Source organism: Saccopteryx leptura, chromosome 1, assembly GCF_036850995.1.
Source record: "Saccopteryx leptura isolate mSacLep1 chromosome 1, mSacLep1_pri_phased_curated, whole genome shotgun sequence".
Lineage (NCBI taxonomy): Eukaryota > Metazoa > Chordata > Mammalia > Chiroptera > Emballonuridae > Saccopteryx > Saccopteryx leptura.
The window spans coordinates 43,889,266-43,913,376 of record NC_089503.1 but is presented as its reverse complement, the minus strand read 5'-3'; the positions used below and the strand labels follow the sequence as shown (position 1 = coordinate 43,913,376).

General features: G+C 38.3%; 1 protein-coding gene across 18 annotated transcripts in view; it reads right to left on the bottom strand.

Annotated features, from left to right (window-relative positions):
- The window catches only part of SOX6 (SRY-box transcription factor 6), a 655,048-nt gene that overhangs the window by 24,238 nt on the left and 606,699 nt on the right, over positions 1–24,111 (bottom strand). The gene's annotated exons all lie outside the window — the stretch shown is intronic.

The window sequence follows — 24,111 nt, the reverse complement described above, 5'->3', positions numbered from 1 at the left end:
CTTTTTACACAGGGGGCCAGTTTACTGTCCCTCAGACCGTTGGAGGGCCGGACTATAAAAAAAAACAAAACTATGAACAAATCCCTATGCACACTGCACATACCTTATTTTAAAGTAAAAAAGCAAAACGGGAACAAATACAATATTTAAAATAAAGAACAAGTAAATTCTAATCAACAAACTGACCAGTATTTCAATGGGAACTATGCTCCTCTCACTGACCACCAATGAAAGAGGTGCCCCTTCCAGAAGTGCAGCGGGGGCCGGATAAATGGCCTCAGGGGGCTGTGTGTGGCCTGTGGGCCGTAGTTTGGGGACCCCTGTCCTACATGGTGGATTTTTAGATTCTGGTTTTAGTAGATCTTCAATTCTATGCCAACAGATTCCCCCAGGTGTAGCACACAGTGCCCTTCTCTCTCCCTTCAGTCAACTCCACAGCCACAGCATAGCTTCCCCACACTCCTCCATCTCGCTCAACTTTACCTTCTGCCAAGGAACAAGGTTCAGGTTTACCCCAGCAACCGCCCTCCACTGCCCTTGCCCTTTTCTCCCATAGTACATACTGTCTGCATGAAATTGGCTCCAAATTAATCACATGACAGAGCTCCAGGACTCAAAAGGGATGCTCTCAGAAATTAATCAAAGCACAGTACATAGCATAACAATACAATTTAAGAAAGGGAAAATAGAAAATGCTCTGGGTCAGACACACATTTCTTTCTTTCTCACCTCCTTTTCTTTCTTCTAAAGGGAATCAACTGAAAAAAGAATGGGGATGTTTTAAGCAAAACTAAGACTGTTGTGTCTATGAACCAGGATTCGGAAAGAAGAAGAGACTCATCCAGGAAGATCGAGGTTTGAAACCATTTTTAAACTGGATTTGAAATCTGACCAGAACCATAATTTTAAGAAAGTATTAAGAGGCCACAAAATCAAAAGAATATTTAGAAAGTGTCCTTTAGTTTCCCCAAACTTTGCTTTATAAAACAAAATGGGTAGTAAATTATTATTGCAACAGTAGAAATACATATAACCGGATATGTGTCTTTTAAATGCAGAAATTTTAAAATAGAGATTATATATTATAAAAGCCCTTTGAAACAGATAAGGAAAATTCTATAGAATACGATAAAATTGTTTACAAAAGGTATGTTATTAGTCTGAATATCTAAAGCCTAAAATCCACTGTCTGTTCTAATTAACTTTAAAATCTACATGTCAAGTGTGACTTCATACTGCTTCATTCATTTTTGAAAACAACATCAAGTTTAAAAAAAAAAGGCAACTTTATCCTAAAGTAGCCAATGTTCTGTGTTGGAATCCAGAATTGTCCTACGGACAAATCCAGAACTGTCTCACAATTCTATGCGGCAGTTTCTTCTACTTTTAATAGCAGAGGAATCATTGGTGAGTTCACTGTTCATGCTATGTCTTCTCATGGAAAGCATTTGGAAGAAGCCTAGAACCACAGCTATGTACCTGAAAACTACTGCTTTTCAGCTGACCTAAGAGTCTCTAGTTACCAGCAAAAGCATTCCTAAGTGACAGTTACTGAAAGGTCAAGAGGTCAACAACACGACACCAGGCACGCTGGTCCCCTGTACTCCAAGAATTCCTTCTCTCTCTAACTCTGCCGAAGAAGCGTGGATGGATTAATTCATCCTTCATCTCCCATATCATAATTTGTGTAAAGGCAAACATTCAGTTAGATAGAGAGAGATAGTCTATGCGGAGAAAATAGAAATTGTAAAGGCAAAAACCTCTTTAGGTATCTGCGATTTAAATGATTTAAAGAGAAGACAGAAAGTTGAGTTTTCCAGGTGGGTTGGAAAGAGGGCCAGTTTAACTATCACAGCCTATGGCAATGGTCCTAAACTAATCCTACAGAGGCCCCCTTCCTGGGTAAATTCCAAGAGTTATGTGAGTGAATGAGTAAGTGTTTGGTATGTGTTTTCGTATACATAAAGCTCTCACTAAGGAGGAATTCTGGCTAATTCTATAATGTGCCTAGTAATCATTTATCAATGCATTAATTCATCAAACACTTCTGACGCTTTTAGGTATATCCAGCCTTGTGATTGGGTATACAAAGAATAATAACAGATGTGTCTTGTTTTTAAGAATTTGGTCCAATGAGGGAAACAGATACATAAAAAGAAAATTACAAAACAGTATAAATACTAACAAAAGTAATTTAAAAATACTATGACAGCAGAAGTGAAGCTATTAATGTTATTAGAATGAACAGAGATATATATCAAGAAGGTTTCAGAGAGGAAGTCATGCTTGAATGCATCTTAAAGGAAGAGCAAGAATTTACCAAGCCCTGGTCAGTTGGCTCAGCCGTAGAACATTGGCCCAGCATGTGGAAGTCCCAGGTTCGATTCCCAGTCAGGGCACAGAGAAGTGACCATCTGTTTCTCCACCCTTCTCCCTTCTCTCTCTCTCCTCACCCCCCCCCCCCCCAGCCCACCAGCCATGTCTCGAATGGTTCAAGTAAAGTTGGCCCCAGGCACTGAGGATGGCTCCATGGCCTCATCTCAGGTGCTAAAATAGCTCAGTTGCCAAGCAACGGAGAAGATGGGCAGAGCATCACCCCAGTAGGGGGAATGCCAGTGGATCCTGGTTGGGGTGCCTGTGGGAGTCTGTCTTCCTGCCTCTCCACCTCTCATTTAATTAAAAAAAAAAAAAAGAATTTACCAGCAGGTATGAATGTGAAAGCATTCCAGGCTGGAGAATCAGTATGAATAAAGGCACAAAGTTATAGCAAAAGCATAGTAGGATTTAGGGGATAAAAAGCAGCTGGTTATAGCTTGGGCTTATAGAAAAAATAGAAGAACATTAAGAGATGAAATTAGAAAAGTAAGTAGGGGCCAGATTGCTAAATACCTTTGAATGCCAAGCCAAGAATTCTTTAAGGTCATTAAGCAGGGTAGTGACATGAACAAATATGTCCTAGAAGAGGTCAAAATGGAAATTTAATGAGAAACTACCACTGAATAGTCTCAATAATTACTAGTGAATTGATAATAAAGAATAGAGAAAAATAAGGTGAATAAATACCTCCTCAAAAGCCTACTAAAACTTACATTCTGTCAGACAGACTGTGATCCATGTAAAATGTTGGCACAAAAAATTCTCTCCTGGGATTAGTTCTGGTAATGGCAGAATAGCTTATACCAGACTAACCTTCAAGCAGATAATAATTACAAACTCTTAAAAAATATGAAAAAGCAATCATTTGAAGTCACTTGAGATCTACCAAAATTAAGTAGAAACTGGAGAGGATTCAGCCCTAGAAAGAAAGGAATTTCACTGAGTGAGATCCAGGGTTTGACAACTTTTCCATGATGATACTCCCCAGTCTGCCCAGCATCTTGATAATGGGTTCTGACCCATTAATCCAGTTAAGACTGACTTTTGGTATGTGTTCTAACTCTTCTACAAGTTCAATGGGATCAGCAAGTATTTTACCTGCCTCCTAGCATGAAAATTAGTGTTCTAAATAGAGGAAGATAATAGAAACCAGAGTTAGTACACTTTATAATCCACAAGGTACATACGTAATAAAAAACAACTAGTTGTTCAAGCAACCAGGAAAATGTGTCCCAGAAAACATACAAGCAAAATAGGTCAACAAAAAGAGAAACTGAGATGACTCAGGCAGTGTAATATGTAGACAAGGGCTTTAAAGTAAGCAATATAAATATGTTCAAGGACTTGAAGAAAAAGATTGTCATAATGAATGTATAGATAGGGTAAAGCTTAGCATAGAAATAAAAGAAAAAAATAGAAATTTTAGAACTGAAAAGTATACTTGAGATAAAAACTCATTGAATAGGCTTCACAGAGGTTTGGAGTGCAGATAAAGGGTCAGTGAACTTGAAAACACATCAAAAGAAATTATAGTCTCCAAGACATTAAGAAAAAAAGATGAAAAAGTAAACAGAGACTCAACAAGATGTAGAACAACATTAAGTGTCCTAAAATATGTGAAAGTTCCACTAAAAGAGAAGAGAAAGAATCATAATGGAAAATATTTGAAGATTGGCTGAAAATTACCTGAATTGGGTGAGAAACATCAGTTTACAGATTCAAGACATTCAGATAAATGCAGGTAGTATGCAGCCAAACTGCTGAACACCAAAGATAAAGGGAAAATTCCAGAGAAAAGGGGCACATTTACATACAAGGGAGCAATAATCCCAATGATAGATGAATAGAAACAACAAAAAACAGAAGACTATAGAATATCTTTAGAATGCTGAAAGGAGAAATGAAATACATCAACTCAGAAGTTTACTCAGGGAATATGTTTTAAAATGAATGTAAAATACGTTTTCAAATAAGTAAATGTTAAGAGGATTCTTTTCCTGCAGACCCATACCAAAAGAGATATTCAAGAAAATTATTCAAGATGAACAGAAATGACATCTGATGAAAAAACTTGGATATACAAAAATAAAAGAAGAGCATCAAAAATGATAAATATGTGACTAAAATTTTTAAATTATTTCTTCTCTGGACTTCATTAATAACTGATTATTTAATGTTTTTAAAAGACAAGGGACTATTTAATACAAAACACAACACTGTATTGTGAGATTTATAACAAACAAAGAGGTAAAATATGTGAGAACCATAGCCCATTAGCAAATGGAGGGGAGTAAATGGATTTAAGTTGTTAAGAGTTGCTTTATTTTATGAGAAATGGTAACATTTTAACTGTAAGGATACTCAGTTAAGGATGCATTGTGCATCACCAGAAAATACAACTAAGAAAATACAAAGAGGTAGAGTTAAAATGCCAACAGAGTAATTCAAAAGGAAGACAGAAAAGAGGATTTGGAAGGAGACAGTAAAAAAGATAAGTGGTTGCCACAGCTGGAAAAGGGAGGGACGAATTAATAAGCAGAGCACAGAGGAACTTTAGGGCAGTGAAAATATTCGTATAATATCATACTAATGGATACATGTTGTTACAAACCTATGGAATGTACAACACTACAAGTGAACCCTAACGTATACTAAGAACTTTGGGTGCTAATGATATATCAAGGGAGGTCCATCATTTGTACCACATGTATCACTCTGGTAGAGGATGCTGATAATGGGAGAGGCTAGACACTTGTGGGGTCATGGAATATATGTGAACCTAAAACTTCTCTAAAAAAAATAGAGTCTTTAATGATGATAATAATAATCAAAGAATTCAATTAAAACCAAGAAAGGAAAGGAAAAATATCAGGCCAAAAACTGAGGGGAACAAATAGAAAACAAATAGCAGATGGTAAGACTTAAGCCCATCCAATTCAATAGTTACATTAAATATAAATGAATTAAATAACACTATTCAAATCAGATTTTCAGAATGAATACAGAGTTGAAATAAATGAAATAGAATACAAACACAATAAAGACAATTTGTAAATTAAAGGGTAATTTGAAAAGAGCAATAAAATCAATAAGTCCCTAGTAAGACTGATCAACAGATAGAGTGAAAACAAAAATATCAATAGTTGGATTGAAAAAGGATTTCACTATAAAGAGTACTCACATTACAAGGGTAATGGAGGGTGAGGGGGACGGTGAGGGAGGGTATAGAGCAGATAAATGGTGATGGAAGGAGACTTGACTTTGGGTGGTGAACACACGGTACAGTCTACAGATGATGTACTGTGGAATTGTGCGTGAAACCTGTGTGGAATATTATTAACAGTGTCACCCCAATAAATTCAATCCAAAATTTAAAAATTAAAAATAAATAAATAAAATTTTAAAAGGTTAATGAGGGAGTGTTTTGAATAACTTAATTTCAATTAACTTGACAACTTAGATGAAATGAGCACATTCTTGAAAGATAAAAATATATATTCACTCAAGAATAAATAGAAAACTTGGACACTCTTAGAGCCAATAAAGAAATTAGATTTATAACCAATGACGTTCCCACAAAGAAAATTCCAGTCCCAAACGGTTTCAGTGGTAAATTCTTTCAAATAGTTAAGGAAAAAATAAATCTTGAACTAAGAAAGTAGAGGAAGAAAGTGCATTTCTAAATTTATTTCACAAGATATTGGACCCAGACAGAGATTTGAACAAAAATGCAAAAATTGTTAATAAAATATTAGTAAATTAAATCCAGCAATATGAAAAATGGAAAATAAATCAAAGCCAAGAGACTATATCTCAAGAATAGAGAATTAATTTAACATTTGAAATTAGACAATATAATTCTGTATATTAACCAAGCAAAAGGAAAAATCATGACCATTATAATAGATTCAGAAAATGGCTTGGACACAATTGAATATTCATTCATGTTAAAAACTCTCAGGGAACTAGTAATAAAAGGGAACTTTCTCAGCCTGATAAAGGGCATTTAAGAAAAATCTGCAGGGCATCAGACTTAATAGTGAACTACAAAATCCTTTCCCCCACGGTGAAGAACAAGTTATGGGATGTTCAGTCTCGCCATTGCTAATCTTCTGCAAGTAAAGAGATAAAAAGCATACAAATTGAAAAGAATAAAGAATATTATATATATCCATAGATAATATCATTGTTTACACAGAAAATTCTAAGAAATCTATGAAATCATTACTAAAATTAGTAAGTGAATTTAGAGATGTCACTGTATAAAATAGAAAGTATAGAAATCAATTATATTTCTATATACTAGCATCAAAAAATTAGAAAATAGTTTTAAGTTTATTATAATAGCATCAGAAAATAAAATATTTAGGAATGAATTTAACCAAAACATAGATCAAGACCATGTGCAGAGCCTGACCTGTGGTGGTGCAGTGGATAGAGCTTCGACCTGGAAGTGCTGAGGTTGCCGGTTCAAAACCCTGGGCTTGCCTGGTCAAGGCACATATGGGAGTTGATGCTGCTTTCTGCTCCTCCCCCCTTCTCTCTCTCTCTCTCTCTGTCCCCCCTCTCTATAATGAATAAATAAAATCTTTAAAAGGCAAACACTTTAAGACCATGTGCAGAAAACAATTTAACATTTGTGAGTTAAATGAAAGAAGACCTACATAAATAGAGGAATTACACCGATGAGATCAGAAGATTCAATATTTTTAAGATGTCAATTCCTTCCACTTTTATTTATTGATTCAACCTAATCCCAATAAGAATTCTCAAGACACTTATTTAGAAATTAACAGATTGATTTTAAAATTTATATAAAAAATAAAGCATTAAGGACAGCCTAACAAACTTAAAGAAAGTTCAAAGATTCAAACTATCCTATCTCAAAGTGACACTTTCGAAACAGTACTTCGTGACACTTTAAAGACAAGAGTAATAAGGACAGTGTGGTATCAGTAAAGCATAAACAAACAGAGAAACAGTACAGAGAGTCCAGCATTAAATCCTCACATATATAGTCAACTTTTAATACTATTTTTTAGACCTACGGTAATTAAAGTGGGAAATGATAGTTTTATCAACAAATAGTGCTAGAAACAGTGGATAAATATGTGGAAAAAGTATACCTTTATCTCTTGTCACATACTACACTCAACAATTAACTTGAGATGAATCATAACAAAACCAAAAGCAACAACTATAATAGTCCTCAGGAAATACACAGGAGAATATTTTAGTGACCCTGGAATAAGCAAGGATTCTTAGATATGGCATTATGAGGCACTAAATATACAAGAAAAATGAAAAACTGAAATAAAAATAAAAATGAATTTTATCTAAATTAAGACTCTACTCATCAAAAGTCATTATTAAGGAAACAGAATGTCAAAAAACAGACTGAGAAACAATAATCATTAGGCACATATCTAACACTTTATATCAAAAATATATAAAGAGCTTCACAAAGAAAAGTAAACAATCTAATTTAAAAATGGGAAAAAGACTTGAACAAACATTTTACAAAAGAAGATATAAGTATAGATATAGGTATGACCAATGAACACATAAACTGTAAATTCTTATCATCAGTAATCCAAAAAATACAACTTAGAACAACAATGATATACCATATCCCACCCACTAAAATGGCTTCCTGCCTTAAATATTGGTAGGTGTATGGAGCAACTGGCACTCTAAAGTATTGGTGGCAGAAGTGTGAATTGGCATAACCATTTTGGAAAACAGTTTGGCAATTTATTATTTAAAAAAAAAATCCAGAAATTCTAATCCTAGGTACTCACCCAAAACAAATGAAAATTTTTTTCAGACATAGATTTATATAAGAACACCATAGTAGTTTTAGTCATAATAATCAAAGACAGAAAATAACTGGACAGTAAGCAAAGTGTGGTATATCTGTATGATGGGATACCATTCCAAATAAAACTTTTTAACTTAAGTTTTTTTAAAAAGTAAAATAAAATAATGAAAATAAAACAGAAACCAAACCAAGAAACAAGAATAATCTTTTCAAAAAGATTCTTTTCTCTGTACACATGAGTGTATGCCATATCAGGCCACTGTGGACTCAAAAAGACAGTCTTCTTTCCCAAAGAGAGGTATTAAAAAGGGCAAAAAGGCTTATTAATAAAAAGAGACATGAATCTATACCACTGGGTTACTTGACAATCACGGTATTTTAGTCTACTTCAGGCTATCAGCAGAATAGTTGATGTTCTCCTGTGGGATTTTGGAAAGGGTTGGATACATCTGACAGGCCCTTATTTGAGTAGATAGATAATAAACAATAATAGAGTGCATCAGACACAAAATTGTAGAAGATAAAGGAGTTTTAGAAGGGGACATGAACAATTAGGAAATAAGGGTGTTAATATTACACAGGTGAGATTTTTTTTAACCATGTTTATCCTACCAAATCTATCTTAATATTGTAGAGGCCTAATTCACTATGTTGCAGGCATGGCTGACTGCTAGCTGTCTACGATTGTGGAAGTTCTGCAAACTTCACATTCCCGCTTACTGCCAGAATGTGAACTTCCTTTATAAGAAGTCTGCTTGAAATTCAAATTTGATTTCTTCTTGTAAAAAACAAAGCAAAACAAAACAACCAATCTAGCTATCCTACTGATTTACTTGACAGGAAAATACATTTCATGTCTGAGCAAGAGCCTTAATCATTAGGGAAGTGATGTGTTCATCTTCTGAGAAGAGGGATGCCAGGGGTGAGGGTATGATTTGCTCTCGATACCTTTTATAAAAGATTACCTAGATAGGTTAGCAAAGAATGGCCTACTGATAGTGTCATCATTAAAAGAAGGCAAATGCAAAATATGGACAGCACAATTCTTCAGAGCTAGAGGTTGGTAAAAGACTAGAAACCAGGGTGCAGAAACAAAACATAAAGTACCTATGGTACTTTGATTAAGGGGTTATCCCTTCATTTGTCCAATGTAGAGGAAAGCCATCAGCAATTTTTACGTCCCTGCATTTCTTTCTTTCTTTCTTTCTTTCTTTCTTTCTTTCTTTCTTTCTTTCTTTATTTATTTATTTATGTTTAACTTAGTGAGAGGAGGGAAGACCAAGACAGACTCTCACATGTGCCCCAACTGGGATCCACCCAGCAAGCCCGCCAGGGGGCAGTGCTCTGTCCATCTGAGCCCCTTGCTCCATTGCAACCGAAGCCATTTTTTTAGCGCCTGAGACAGAGGCCATGGAGCCATCCACAACACCCAGGGCCAACTCACTCTAATCAAGCCATGGCTGTAGAAGGGAAGGAGAAGAGAGAGGGAGAGAGAAGTGAGAGGGGGAGGGATGAGTACTTCTCCTGTATGCCTTGACCAGGAATGGAACCCGGGACATCCACACACCAGCCAACACTCTACCACTGAGCCAACCGGCCAGGGCCCACTTCCCTGCTTTTATCTTAAGGGTCTTTAATCCCACTAAAAACAAATATCCTATTTATTTCAATTATTGAACTTATCCAGACCAAGACATTCAAGGAATAAATCAGATAGATAGATGATAGATAGATAGATAGATAGATAGATAGATAGATAGATAGATAGACTACACATAAAGAAAAAAGCCATTGGGCACTTTGAATTTTGTAGATATGTCACTAATCAGAATACCAAAGTAATTCTTTAAAGAGCAATTTACATTTTTGACTACACTAAACCAGAGATCAGTTTACAAGATAGGAACACTAAGTACGCTCAATAATTTTGTGTCACATGCCATGGCGTCAGCTCTGACTCCTGCTGACTCTATGAATGAGAGATGCCTACAGTGTCCTGTTCTCAACAACCCTGCTCGGCTCCTGCAGGCTCATGTCTACGACTTCCTTTATGGAGTTAATCCCACTCATATTTGGTCTTCCTCTTTTCCTACTGCCACTGATTTTTCCCAGCATTGTCATCTTTTCCAAATAACCGTGCCTTCTCATGATGTGCCCAAAGTATGACAGCTTTGGTTTTGTCATTTTTTACATATAGTAATATTTGCAAAGTGCTTTCAGTAAATACATTATCTTCTTAATCCTTCTTATAGTCCTTTAAAATGGGAAGGCAGGTAGATATATTTGTCCCATTTTATAAATGAAGAAACCAAAGCTCAGATATTTATACTATTTTTCTTTTACATAAATAGTTGCCAATACTATACTGCTACCAAGAAGCAGAGCCAGATCTAGAGCCTGGGTCTAACTTTCAGCCTGGTGCATTTCTCCTGCATCAAAGCTACCCCAGTCACTCACTATTCAGTGATCTGAAATAAGTCTGAATTTCAAAGTCCACTGTTACTTGCCTGGAACAACACTTTCCCCTGTGAGGATGTCATTTCCCTGCACAGCTAAGCACATCAGAGGAGCCCATTAACAGTTATGAAGTTCATGCCACTATCTAATTGGTCACTGAAATACTGCCCCACCAAAGATGCAAGAGCATGCAAAGAAAGCACTAAGGATTAAAATTATAGCAGGGATTAAAATGATGCTAAATTAATGCATTCCTTGTTTGCAGTATTATGAGCAAGTGTTATTGTGGATAAAGCTTCTATTTTATTTTTCCCCATTGGAAACTCCATTCTCTTAAAAAATCAACAAGAAGAACCAAAAGGGAATTCCCTAAGGTCAGCTCTAAGGAAACATAAACCTCTAATTCAATAACTCTGCTACTGCTCTGAAAAAAGGGCTTTATTATTGCAACATCCATATGGAGCCAATTGGACATTAATGACTAATCAATCCCTCCCCTTTCTATTCTACTTAAAGTGTCACAAACCATGTTTAGATTAGCCCATTTCCTGCTTAGGATTGCTCAAGATGTCTTTTGTTCTTTCAGGACCAGCCTGATGGAGGCAGCTTAAACAAACACACGACCGGAGTGGCGCAGGAGTTATAAAGTGCCATATGTGAATGAACAAAGGGGCTATACTAAAGCCTTTTGTGGTATTTGTTAATGTTTTTCATCTGAGCTTAAAAAGGCTTAATGACTTTGTGGTGAGCTGATGCATGTGGCTCGTGGCTTTGCAAAACGAAGGAAATTCTAACCAGTGATATACCGGTCTGTATTTTCAAGAGTCTCCTGCTTTCAGTTTCAGTGCCTGTGTTTACTTTTTTTTTTTTTTCAATTCTCAAGTTATATTTGCTTTACACAGATAGCTAAACAGAGCCCTTTATCTTGTTTCAACTATAGGATCCAAGGGCAACTGGGACAACTTATGTGATTCTTTCTTTTAATGACCTGAAAGTAAGAGAGAATATCAAATATTCCATTTATTATCTATTTGGTATTTGTATCCACAGGAGGAAGGCTTACAAGCTGTTGAACCAGGCATTCATGTTTGAACAAGAGACTACTATGGATGAAATAAGACAATAGGTCTGGCTTCCTAAGTTTTAAGGAGAACCCGGCTCTGATTCGAGCCGATTCCCTGGGAGAAAACAGAGGCTGGTGAAAAGCTGGCAGACTAAATAATTCATGTTGTGCAGCAGCTTCTGGCTTCATCCACCTCAACACACTACCATAGGCTCTCTGTAAAATTAAGACGCACAAACTAAGATGAAGCAGGGCTCAGCATTAACAAAGTTAGTGAAAAAGATACTGCTAAATCCATCCTCTTGTTTCCATCCTCGTAACTCACCGACTGCCTTGGCCTCACTGTCTCTGCTGGACTGACTTGCCTTCTAGCCGATATTCCACTTCCAGTGTTGAGGCCCCTGTCCCCACTTGAATATCTCTTTCTAATTTCAGATGAAGTGATCTGTCACAAATGTAATTCTGACCAAACACTCCTATATTTAAAAGTCTTCGATGGCTCCCTGATGCCTAAAAAATAAAGTCCAAACACCTTAGTATGTATGGTACACAAAGGTCTCCATGACATGCTTTCTACCCACGTCTTCAGTTCCATCTTTGGCTACTCTACTTATATTTTGTTGTTGTTGTTTTATAATACTAAACAACTTCTAATTCTTTATGCAGTATGTTGTTTCATACTAAGAATTTGTGCTTTCCCTTTTCCTGGAATTTCCTCTCCTCCTAGCAATCACCCATTCATCCTCTCCAGGAAGTCTGCCCTAGCTGGTCAGGTTGGGCTAAGTATTTTAGGCTCTCACAGTATACCGTGCCTACCTGTACTTTAATATGCTCTATATTTTATTCAGATTTCCTAAGGAATGTGCTTACTTTCCTCATTAGACTGTGCATCCCAAGAAGGCAGGGACCGCATTGGGTTTTACCTGTAACTGCCTCCTCTGGGTCTGGTACACAAACTGGCAGAAGGTAAGTATTCAAATGTCACAGTAGACAGCAAGGGACAGCTTTGACAGCAAGAATTTTAGAGGCAGATTCAGATGTCTGTGTTACATTAGAACCCGGGTATTTTTTAAATCAAATTTTGTATAAATCTTGTTTTATTTCTAATATTCTATTAAACACTCTGCTTATTACTTACGCCTTCTGTAAAAAAGAAAATTGGCTTAGATGGGAAATTGTACTCATAGTTGTTTGGGGTTCAGAGATCTTGCTTCTAATCTTACTTCTTTTATTGAGTTGCTACACTACACAATTTTGAGATCCCGGCGTCCCTAATTCTGGGGAAATCTTGAAAGGATGGTGTTGGGCAAATGAGTTTGTAAAATTTGTGTTATTTGAGTTTGTTCACTTTTATTATTTAAAATGGTGCTGAGTAATTTCAGGTAAGTGATCTGTGATATTGCAAATTACCTTCCTGCTTGGGAAGGGCCATTGTAATGCTAATGTGTGCTGGAGGAGAGATTTTGGCACCAGAAAAGTTTTAAAAGGAGAGGAAGAAGAAGAAGAAGAAGAAGGAGGAGGAGGAGGAGGAGGAGGAGGAGGAGGAGGAGGAGGAGGAGGAGGAGGAGAAGAAGAAGAAGAAGAAGAAGAAGAAGAAGAAGAAGAAGGAGAAGAAGAAGAAGAAGAAGAAGAAGAAGAAGAAGAAGAAGAAGAAGAAGAAGAAGAAAGAAGAAAGAAGAAGGAGAGAAGAGCCAAGATGGCAGGGAAAGAGATAGAAGCCACTTTTGCAGAGTAAGAATCCATGTTGGCAGATGGGGAACCAGAGGTGAGGGGCTTTGGGACTGGTGAGGTCTTTGATTCTAGGAGAAACTGGAGAAGATTCTCTTCGTTGTGGAACCAAATAATGTATCAGTGGCTTTGTGAGCTCTGAATGAAGAGGGAAGAGTTTTTCCTGGTGTGTGTTGTTTGTCGGCCTGTACAAATCTTGAATAAAGGAATGGCCCACCATTTTTTGGCTCCACTGTTTCTTTACTGTCTGTCCGAATCTAATGGGAACCTGCATATGAATGGCCACAACAGCGGCGACTACTGGTAGTACAGATGGTAAGGCAAGTGTAAGCTTTTTTGAAAATATTAAATCTGAAAGTTATCGCAATGCTGTAGAATGTATATAAATATATACAACTGAAGCATGTAATCAAACAGGAATGTGCTGGGACCTTCTCTAGATAGCAGAGACATTTTTAGATAAAACATGTTCATAGAATTAGACACGTTTAATGTGAAAGGAACACTAAAGATGATCTAAACTGAGGTTTGGAGAACTTAAATTGTCCAAGTCTCGCAGGTAATAGATGGAAAAATCACAATGAACTCAAATGTAACTATCCTCAAAGTCTTACATTAGCCATCAAAAATAATTTTTTTCAAAATAAATTTTTTAAATGATCAGCTGAATTATTTCAATGACATTGAGACTTAGCTTTAAAAAGTTTATCAAAATTAATTGGTCTCTTTTCTTCATTTCATGTCATTTGTTCTAGGGCAGGGGTCCCCAAACTATGGCCCACAGGCCTCATGTGGCCCCTGAGGCCATTTATCGGGCCCCCACTGCACTTCTGGAAGGGGCACCTCTTTCATTGGTGGTCAGTGAGAGAAATGCAGGATACATCCGCATCCTGTGCTCCGGGAGTACTGTATTTGGCGGCGCCGCAAAGCATGGTGTTGCTCATGTACAGTACTACTTCCGGTGACACAGGACGCATGCATCATGGCTCCAAAGCACGTCATATCACTTGTTATGGCTAGCAGTGACAAATACGGAACCGGACATTGATCATCTCATTAGCCAAAAGCAGGCCCATAGTTCCTATTGAAATACTGGTCAGTTTGTTGATTTAAATTTACTTGTTCTTTATTTTAAATATTGTATTTTTTCCCATTTTGTTTTTTTACTTTAAAATAAGATATGTGCAGTGTGCATAGGAATTTGTTCATAGTTTGTTTTTTTTTATAGTCTGGCCCTCCAATGGTCTGAGGGACAGTGAACTGGCCCCCTGTGTAAAAAGTTTGGGGACCCCTGTTCTAGGGATTCTGCCTTTAATTAGAATGAGATGTAGATCAATGGTGCAGTAGATAGGAACTAATTTTTTTATTAGGTCAGTGATATGGAAATATACAATATCAAATAGAGATGGCTTAAGGATTTGGGGTAATCAACACAATTTTATGCTCCACCAAAACATTTTGCCCTGAGAATCTGGTGAAAGTCAGTATTTAGAAGGTACTAATATGTGTATGGTTTGAAAGATATTTTTTTAAATCTTACAAATTTTTACTTTTCATTATTTTTTTTTATTTAAAAAAAAATCAACAGGGAAAAGCTACTCCAACAAAGGCAACCAACTTCATCAGCGCATTTTGGAGAAAAACGGGAGTCAGTATGGCTCAGATGCTAAGTAGTTAGATCTGGATTTGAATTGTCGATTAGACATTGCCCAAGTAACTTTGGGTAAATTATTTTTCTTCTCTAAACTGTAGTTTTATCTCCTTATAATAATTTCTACCTGGCATGATCCTTGTGAGACTTAAATGGGAATGTAAATTTCCTAGCACAGTGATTAGAATCCAGTAGCTATTCACTAAGTAATTGCCCTTAGAAATAGCAGCAACAGTAATGGCAAGAGAAGTAGTAGAATGTCTATTCTAGCACCCAGAACATAGCAGCTAGTTAGTTTATACATATTTGCTCCCTTTCTAGTCTTTCTGCGTACCTGGGTGATGTTTCCTGTACTGCATGCACAGTCCTGCTCACAAGGGTAATTATAAAATGAACTCACAAGTTTTGGGGGAGTGTAATTCACTACTTACTGGAGCCTCTTTTCTGTCTAAAATCTAAAAATATATATTAAAAGGGTCTCTATGCTATAGAACTAAAATGCATTCACCATACATGAATAAGACTAAACTGAAAAATACCATCTCAAATCTCCACACTTCCTACATGTGGGAACTAGAACCAGACTTCCTTGGTCAGTCTGAGCCAACAGCAACAACAACAACAAACAGCCATTATCTTGTAAATTTATGGATTAGCTTTGTATGAAGGATTTGTTAGAATAGCAAAGGATTAGGATTATTGACTATGAGACAGTAACAAATGAAGGCAAGGAAGTTTCAGGCAGGTTAACAGCTGTTTTTCCCTCCCCTACTAACAGTTCTGCAACTTGGCAGCACGGAACAGCTATCATCCTTTCCCATTTTGTCCTATGCAGGATCGGCCTCCCCGGTGAAAAGTGAGCTTATTATACTGAAAGCAGCATGAAGTATTTCTCTGCCCTGAAAGTATACATACCTATGTGTATATATACACACATATATACATATATACACATATATATATAAAGCAGTAAGCTGAAATTTATATTTTTAGTATAAATTTTAAATGATTGAATATATTGAAATTCCTTATTAAATTTTAGTTCAGAGTTACTTTTACAGCTCAGGCCTATATGCAGCAGTCTACAATACAATGCAAATGCCAATGGCTTCTTGACTTTTTGGAATAAGTTAGAAGCACAGTTATTAGAACTTGGAAAGAAGGGGAAAAGAGCTTGGCCTCAAATCTAATCCTGACCTTAAGCAGAGAGAATTTAAAGAGCTCTCCAAATTGTCATGATGTTCTTTACATCCCAGCAACCTCAGGATGACTGAGTACCGCAGCCTGCAGTGGGAAATAAAGTGGCTCTTGCTGCCAAGAGAGGAGGGTGCCAGGATAGGAACTAGATGAGGTCCACACCTCGAAGGCTATGCAGTCAGTCAAACATGGACATAGACCTTCTTGGTCAAAGAAGTTTGTAAAATATGATTTTTATGTTGGCTCGATTATAGTTTGCATTGGGGGCTGGGTAACTCCAGGTATATGTAGTCTGTGAAATTGCAAATTACCTTCCTCCATGGGAAGGGCCATTTTTTTGCTAATGTTTGCTGGAGGAGAGGTTTTTCAGCCAGAAAGTTTTGAAAAGAGAGAGAAGGAAGAGGCAGAAAGAAGCCATGTTTACAGAGTGAGTGCAGAGACAATGCAGAGTACTGAAGAAAGAAGCCATGTTGGCACGGAAAGAGAAGGTGTACAGATGGGGAACCAGAGTGAGGGGCTTTGTGAGCTCCCCTAAGATTAGGGGGGCCTTTGATTCTAGGAGAAACTGGAGAAGATTCTCCTGGTTGTAGAACCAGAGAATGTGTCAGCGGCTTTGGGAGCCTTGAGTGAAAGGGAAGTGTTTTCCTTGCCTGTTTGCTCATCAGCCGGTGCGAGACTTTAATAAAGGAATGACCCACTAGTTTTTGGCTGCACTGTTTCTTTACCATCTCTCCGAATCCAGTGAGAACCTATGTGCATGGCCACGATGGCAGCCACGACTACTGGCCATACAGACCTCTGTCTGCGAGGGTTTATTCTAATGTGTTGGTATGTGAAGCAGGCATCCATATTGCTGAGGCAGCATGGACTGAGTTTACAGTTCCACTGGGAACAAATGTTGGCTGCTCTTGTCTTGGGTCTAATTTTCATGGTAGATGATGTGAATCTTTTGTTGCCCAGTTGCTGCAGCAATATGGGAAAGTACTTCTGTGTGATTCAGCAATGGCACGGGAAAGCATTTCTTCTCCAGTGTAGAGAATATTCAGTTAGAAAATAGGGTGTGTGTGTGTGTGTGTGTGTGTGTGTGTGTGTGGTGTGATTATATACATGGTCACTGCCACATCTTTATAGAGAAGGCAGTCCAACAAAAAACCAGCTATTGCACAGGGCTAGATTCCTCCCTAAAGAGACTCTGGGTCTTTGATTAGGTTTTCAAGCTTAAGCAACTCCGAGAAGCAGATTGAGTTCCCTTTATGGAGTATTAGGGGATGGAGTCATACAAGAATCTTGACATTTCACGCTCTTGCCCCATCAGGACTATCCATCACTTGGAGAGTTCAATGGAAATTGTTTTCTACCAACATTAAAAGTTATTTGGGAGCTTTTAAGACACAGCAAATATATATCTTTAAGAGAAGTTTATTTGCTTGTTTAAGAGAGCTGCACTTTATATGTAGTGCTGATATAAACTGGTGCACAGGATCCTCTAAAACTGTTTATATCCACAGTAAAATACATTTTTGTGATGCTCATACAACAGAGTTAGTCCAGAGCCAAGGGCTTTGTGAACTCTGCTTATCTCCCAGCCCGTGTGGCTGTCACTCGGTTTTCATCATGTCCTGGGTCCCCCTGGCTACCCATCCTGGCTTCAGACCATAGCCTCCTGGCTCCATAGAGACTGCTTTGCCTACTTCTTTCTCTGACATGCCTGGAAACACTGCTTTTGGCAGTTGCCAGAAGGGGCCATCATGTCCTGGGTCCCCCTGGCTACCCATCCTGGCTTCAGACCGTAGCCTCCTGGTTCCATAGAGACTGCTTTGCCTACTCCTTTCTCTGACATGCCTGGAAACACTGCTTTCGGCAGTTGCCGGAAGGGGCCAGACCCTTAAGCCCACAGCACAGCTCTGGTTAGACCTCCCTTCCAATTCACCTGGCTACACTCTTTTATCATGAATAATTCCCCATCTTTTATTCCTGGTATATACTCGAGTACTTGGATACCTTCTTGGGCAAAGACATCTCACCCCTGGTATATTTCCATATTAATTTCATTTATTTAATTGACCTAGAGGTAAATGTTTTTAATTACCTGGAAATAAAATAAGAGAGTTAAAAAAAAGACTGTCAACTAGAAATCACCTAGATCAACTCCCTCACCTACAGATGAGAAAATTCATGGAAAAAAAGTAACTTGCTTAGGGTGAAACAACTAGAATTTAAGTCTTCTAGGCCTTAAGCAAATATCTGAGGGGTGTCATATGGGAAATGATAATGTCTATTTTGTTGGAATCCAGAGATCAGACTAGAAGCAATGGGTAGAGTAACAAGGAAGCAGAGGCAAATCTGAGCTACAAATAACACAGAATTAATCATCAAAACTGGAATGAGCTTCTCAGGAAGTAGTCTGTTTTCCATCATTAGACTATTAGAAGCATTTGAACAGAAGTAAGATGAACACTTGTCTGGAATATAAGAAAAGGATTTCTTGGCTGGAATTAAAAATTAGATGATGTCTCTCTGTTATTGTGAGTCTGAGGCTTTAAGTGTTGCAATGTGAAGCACTGTATTCTGGTGGGCTAGAGCTAATAATGGCCTTTACATTCCAAAGTGTAAACTGCATCCCTTAAAATCCTGCCCTAGATTATCCTCCACTTGCCTCTGCTGCCTTGGATGAGCCTGTATCATCCAGTCAATCTCTCTTTTCTACCATGAGTAAGGATCCAGGGAAGGGAAAGGAAATAAAAAAAGCTTCAAAGAGTTCCCAGAGGATGGATCAAAGGGTAAGCAGGATTTGCACAAGAAGACTTTCATATTAAATGGTGTATTTTTAAGGAAAAAGAGGAGAACTTGCAGTCTCTGTTATTTGTCTATAAACAGAGAGCTTAGGTTGACAATAACAAAGTTATTCTGAAATATAAAACTTAGAAGCAATCAGAAGTTCACAAAAAAAATGAAGCTTTCAGAAGGGTTATAGCTATCTTGGCTGGGATCCAATTCACAAATTCAGTACTAATCTATAAAACCCTTCTAAGCAAATCTGAGAATCTGAGAGCAACAGCTCTAAAAGTAGCTATTCTTGGTATACATGTCCTTTTCCATTCAAATCAATGCAAGATTTTAATACATGGAGGACAACACCATTACAGTTCCAACCCAGGGGCCGGAATCTGGTCAGTGATAGTCTCATTCGGAGTCCGGCCCTTTCAGAGCTCATACTGCACTGCTTCCATCAAAATGAGGCGCAGCCTTCCTTCTGAGGTGAGGCACAATTACTGAATCTGAGAATTATAGTAGGAGTAACAGAATGTTTTCTTATCCAAACTATTCTGCAAAACAAAACAGAACAAAAAGGGAGAAAAGCATCCCTCTAGAGACTCCAGTTATGAGAGAGAGAAAAAAACAGGATAGAAAGAATATATAGAAGAAGATAAGCCACAGTTGACATTGTTGGTGAAAGAGAAGAGGGAGTGGGGAGGGGCCATCTGTGAAAGGCAGCTGGGAAGAGCTACTGACTCAATCTTCTCATCAACAAAAAGGAAAGATCAAGGGACTGGGGAGCCTGTCTCAGCAAGTGGCGTATACACACCCTCGAAGGCACTGACCTCCTCTTCGATTTCTCTGAAATAAACGACACAGAGGTTATTGTGGAAAGACCACCTTTCTTATAAGAAACACACTGTGTGTTTTCTGAAGACCCTACTAACAATCTTGGATTTGGAAGGGACCTTAGAGAAACGCAATTCAACACACCTCTTTGAAAAGACAAAAAGCTTAAACCCAGAGGAATTAGTTCCTTGTTTGCCATCATTCAGCAGAAGAGCTCAATCCAGATTTTCCGATAACCAGAACAGAACACTCTCTACTGTGCTTTGCAACCTTGAAATGAAGAGAGTTGGGAGAACGCCTCAGGAGAACAAGGAGAGGGGAAATGCCAGTCCATAAGAACGTTAAACAGCTGTTCGTCATTCTTAATACATGGTGACGGACTTGGCGAATGGAGTTCTCCGTTCCTTATGTGTCCGATATCAGAGCTAACAAATTCTGTGCGCTCAGTGCACATGAAGCCTTCAACTTCTCTGAAGAATAACGAGACCTTCAACGTGTTTCCTAAGCCCCCAGTACCAACGAATCTGTAGGTTTATAAATATCACGTTGAACAAGAAATGCTGTCTTGTCATATTCACGCCAAATAACAGCTGGACTTTAAAAATAAAATTTTGAAGACATTTGCCTTTTATATTTTTAATTTCTGTTTCCCTGGCTTATCGTTTTGTCATTTGATTTTGATGAGTGGTTAATACACATGCACAGCTGCCTGTTTGGTGACCTCTCTCCCCCTTGCTGCTTCTACGCTCAGAGCTACGGAGCAGGTCTCCAAGTTGCTTACTAAGTGATATTGATATTTTCATGACTGGCAGACGTTCTCCAGGGAAGCCCGGCTGGGACAAGGTCTGGTCTCCTAGGCTGACTCCCATTAGTCACCTCAGAAGCCCCATAGGAGGATGGGGCAGAAGTGGAGGGAGGGCGTGGCCCCTCAAGACTGCTGTCCTGCGTTACTCACGATAACCATGACGCGGAATGAACTTAAGTGCACATGGACAGATGAATAGATGAAGAAAATGTGATAAAGGTACAGGGGAATGTTACTCATTCATAAAAAAGGAAATCTTGCCATTTGCAACAACATGATAAACCTTGAAAGTACCATGTAACATCAAATAAGGCAGACAGAAAAAGATACATACTGTATGATCTCACTTATATATATATGGAATTGAAAAAGGCCAAACTCGCAGAATCAGAAAGTAGAATGGTGGTTGCCAAGGATGGCGGGTAGGGAGAGAGAACAGCTGTTGGTCAAAGGGTACAAACTTTTAGTTGTAAGATGAATAAGCTCTGGGGTCTAATGTACAGTGTGGCCACTATAGTTAACAATATTGCATTACACATAGGAAAGTTGTTAAGGGAGTAGATCCTAAATTTTCTCATCAAAATAATAATAGCAGTTGTTATGTTCGGTGATAGATGTGTTGTCTAACCTTATTGTGGTAATCATTTTTCATTATACATATGTATAAAATCACCACATCATACACTTTAAATTTACACAGGTTATATATATATCAATTATATCACAATAAAAACTGAAAAAAAAGGTATTTTTTTTCTGTTGCAAAGACAGAGGAAACATGACTGTGATCGTGTATGGACTGTGAAGGGATGACATCCTGATCTGGAGCCACAAAAGGCACTTGTCACATGAACGTATGACCTAAGTGGCTTCCACTCCGAATCTCTGGGGGACGCGGAGGAGTCTGATCTGTTCAGCACTTTTCTCAATGATAAGTACATCTATCTGTCTGCCTGCATGTACGTTTTCTTCTTCATCTTCTGTCTTCCTGCGCTAGACTAGAAACTCCAAGATGGCAGGGACATATCTGCTTTGCTGCCTTTAGTTTATCCAGTGTCCAGTTTGGGGACTGGCATACAGTATCAGCTCCAGAAATACTTGTTTGCTTGCTTGCTTGCTTTTTAAGACCACAAACTGAGAGAAAAGTTTATAAATTTTTTAGTTATTCTTTCACTTCAGTCCCTGATTACTCTTCCTGCATAGGGAAAGGAGCAAAGTGGAGCAAGTATTATGTGTACCTGTTATCTATTCTGACTTTAATAGGAACTGTAACTCCAGCAGGCTTTGCAATCAGCTCACAGTTGAACAAATGCCAGGAAATCTCCTGAAGTCAGCAGAAGGCTGCCACCCATCCCAACAGTCCTCACAAAGGCATCGCACTTCTGTCGCTGTTAGAACATGTAATCTGACTCCATTCATGAACTCACAGTCCCCCAAAGCACATGAGGTCTCAATGGCAACTCTGGGCAAGCTGCTGAAGGGAGGTTTGCACACGTTCCCTAAGCTCCTGGGCCACTGTAGCCCTTCTGCTATTACACTCACCAGGCACTGCTGCTCTGTGTGACAGAGTAACACGAGAGCTGGTGGATGGCATGACTTGCTATATTTAGGGGAGAGGAAATGGGCCATTCTGAGGAAGGTCACATGAAGTTTGTTCAGAAAAATGAAGGCAGCACATATGTATCTGTATATACAGGGCGTGCAATGGAGCACACAACTGAGGCGCTTGGGCGCTGCAGCCAGGCGGCCTGGGCTCAACTCCCAACTCTGCACTTATTAGCTGATGGCCAGGGGCGAGTTACCTAATCACTTTCAGCCTTATTTTCTCATCAATCGAATGGAAATAATAATACCTTCTTCACAGAGTTGTATGAGCTTTAAGTTTAAAAATAAAGTGTGTAAAAAACTTAGCACATTCTCTGGCATATAAGTGATTGATAAATGCCCCCCCCCCCAAAAAAAAAGTAACCAGGAAGTTGGTTTGAATTCCAACTATCTGGTTTTGAATAGAATTTCCAAAGATATTTCTATACAATATGTTTTTCAACAATTAAGTTTTTCACTTTTTCTTTTTATAATAGTTATAAATGACCATAAATTTTAACTTACCAAGAACATAATATCATCAGCTATATTATTAGCACTACTAAGAAATAACTTACTGTATGTACACCCATTATACAGTTAAAAAACCAAATGCAGAAGGATAAATGACAGATTAAGAAACCTCTGTTAGAACAAAGATAAGGATATAATTCTGCAACTCCTAGTCTATTGAATAAATGAACAGACTGAATTCTTCAAAGTGATGGAAAATACTATTTCACTGTGTATGGTCAAGGATTTAGTTACTTTATAGTAAAATCTTCCAAGCAAATTGAGATGGGCCAGACCTGTTATTGGTTCCCTTGGCCAAGGAACCCCAATCCTCACCAGAGGAAAACTTGTGCTTCTAAGTGCCTATAAAAATGCAAAAGTCAATGGGCTGTCGGTACATATTCTCATAGAAGACAGTAAGTATATTTCTGGTTTTGAGGCTTTATCTCTCCCTCTTCCTCCTCTTTCTCCTCCTCCTCCTCTTCTTTCCTTCTCCACCCCCACCCCCCTGCACACATACACATACACTAATCAAAGTTTACTTTAATACCTTGTCCCCAGGATTATCATTAAACATTAGTCTCTCCAACTGGTATGAAAAATCTGCCTTCTGCAAACTCTCTGTAGTGCTTCCTGATGTCTGACAACACCCACGTCGGTGCTCATGCCAGGGATTTCCGACTGCCTGGGATGGCCCGGAGCCGTCACTGGCAGCTATGCCCAGTTCAGACGCTGCTATGAAATGTCTTCATATGTTTTCAGGGGATTAGGGTCCTGGAAGAAATACTGCCAGTAAAATGGATAATAGAAGAATTCTTCCCCTGAAGCTAAAAGAAGGACTTGAGCTGGGACCCAAGATAGGTGAAGTATTGTGTTACTCTAAAGAGAACAAATTAATCTTCCCTGACTGTTGGGAGGGATTCTGCCAAAGGAACAACTAACGGGAAAACCAGTCCCTACTCTGTGATGACACAGTAAATAACCGGGCAGCATTACTACTGAAGTGCTGACCTAACTCATAAATTGTACCCCGTCTCTGGGGAGCAATTTCTGCTGATTTGCTGCTTGTGCATTTAAAACAAACAAACAAAAGGGGAAGAGGAGCGGACAGGCACTGGTCGTGCTGTGGGTAATCACACTGAGAGTGAAAATAGCCCTTCAACCCAGAGTTTCAAAAGACTTTAGTAATGGTTAGTGCCCAGACCCAGCTTGGGCCTTATTCAAGCCATTATTAATTTTATGCTATATATGCTCAAACCATCGTTTAGTTCCCAAAATTGTTTGTACCTGAGGATCACTTGATTTGAGGT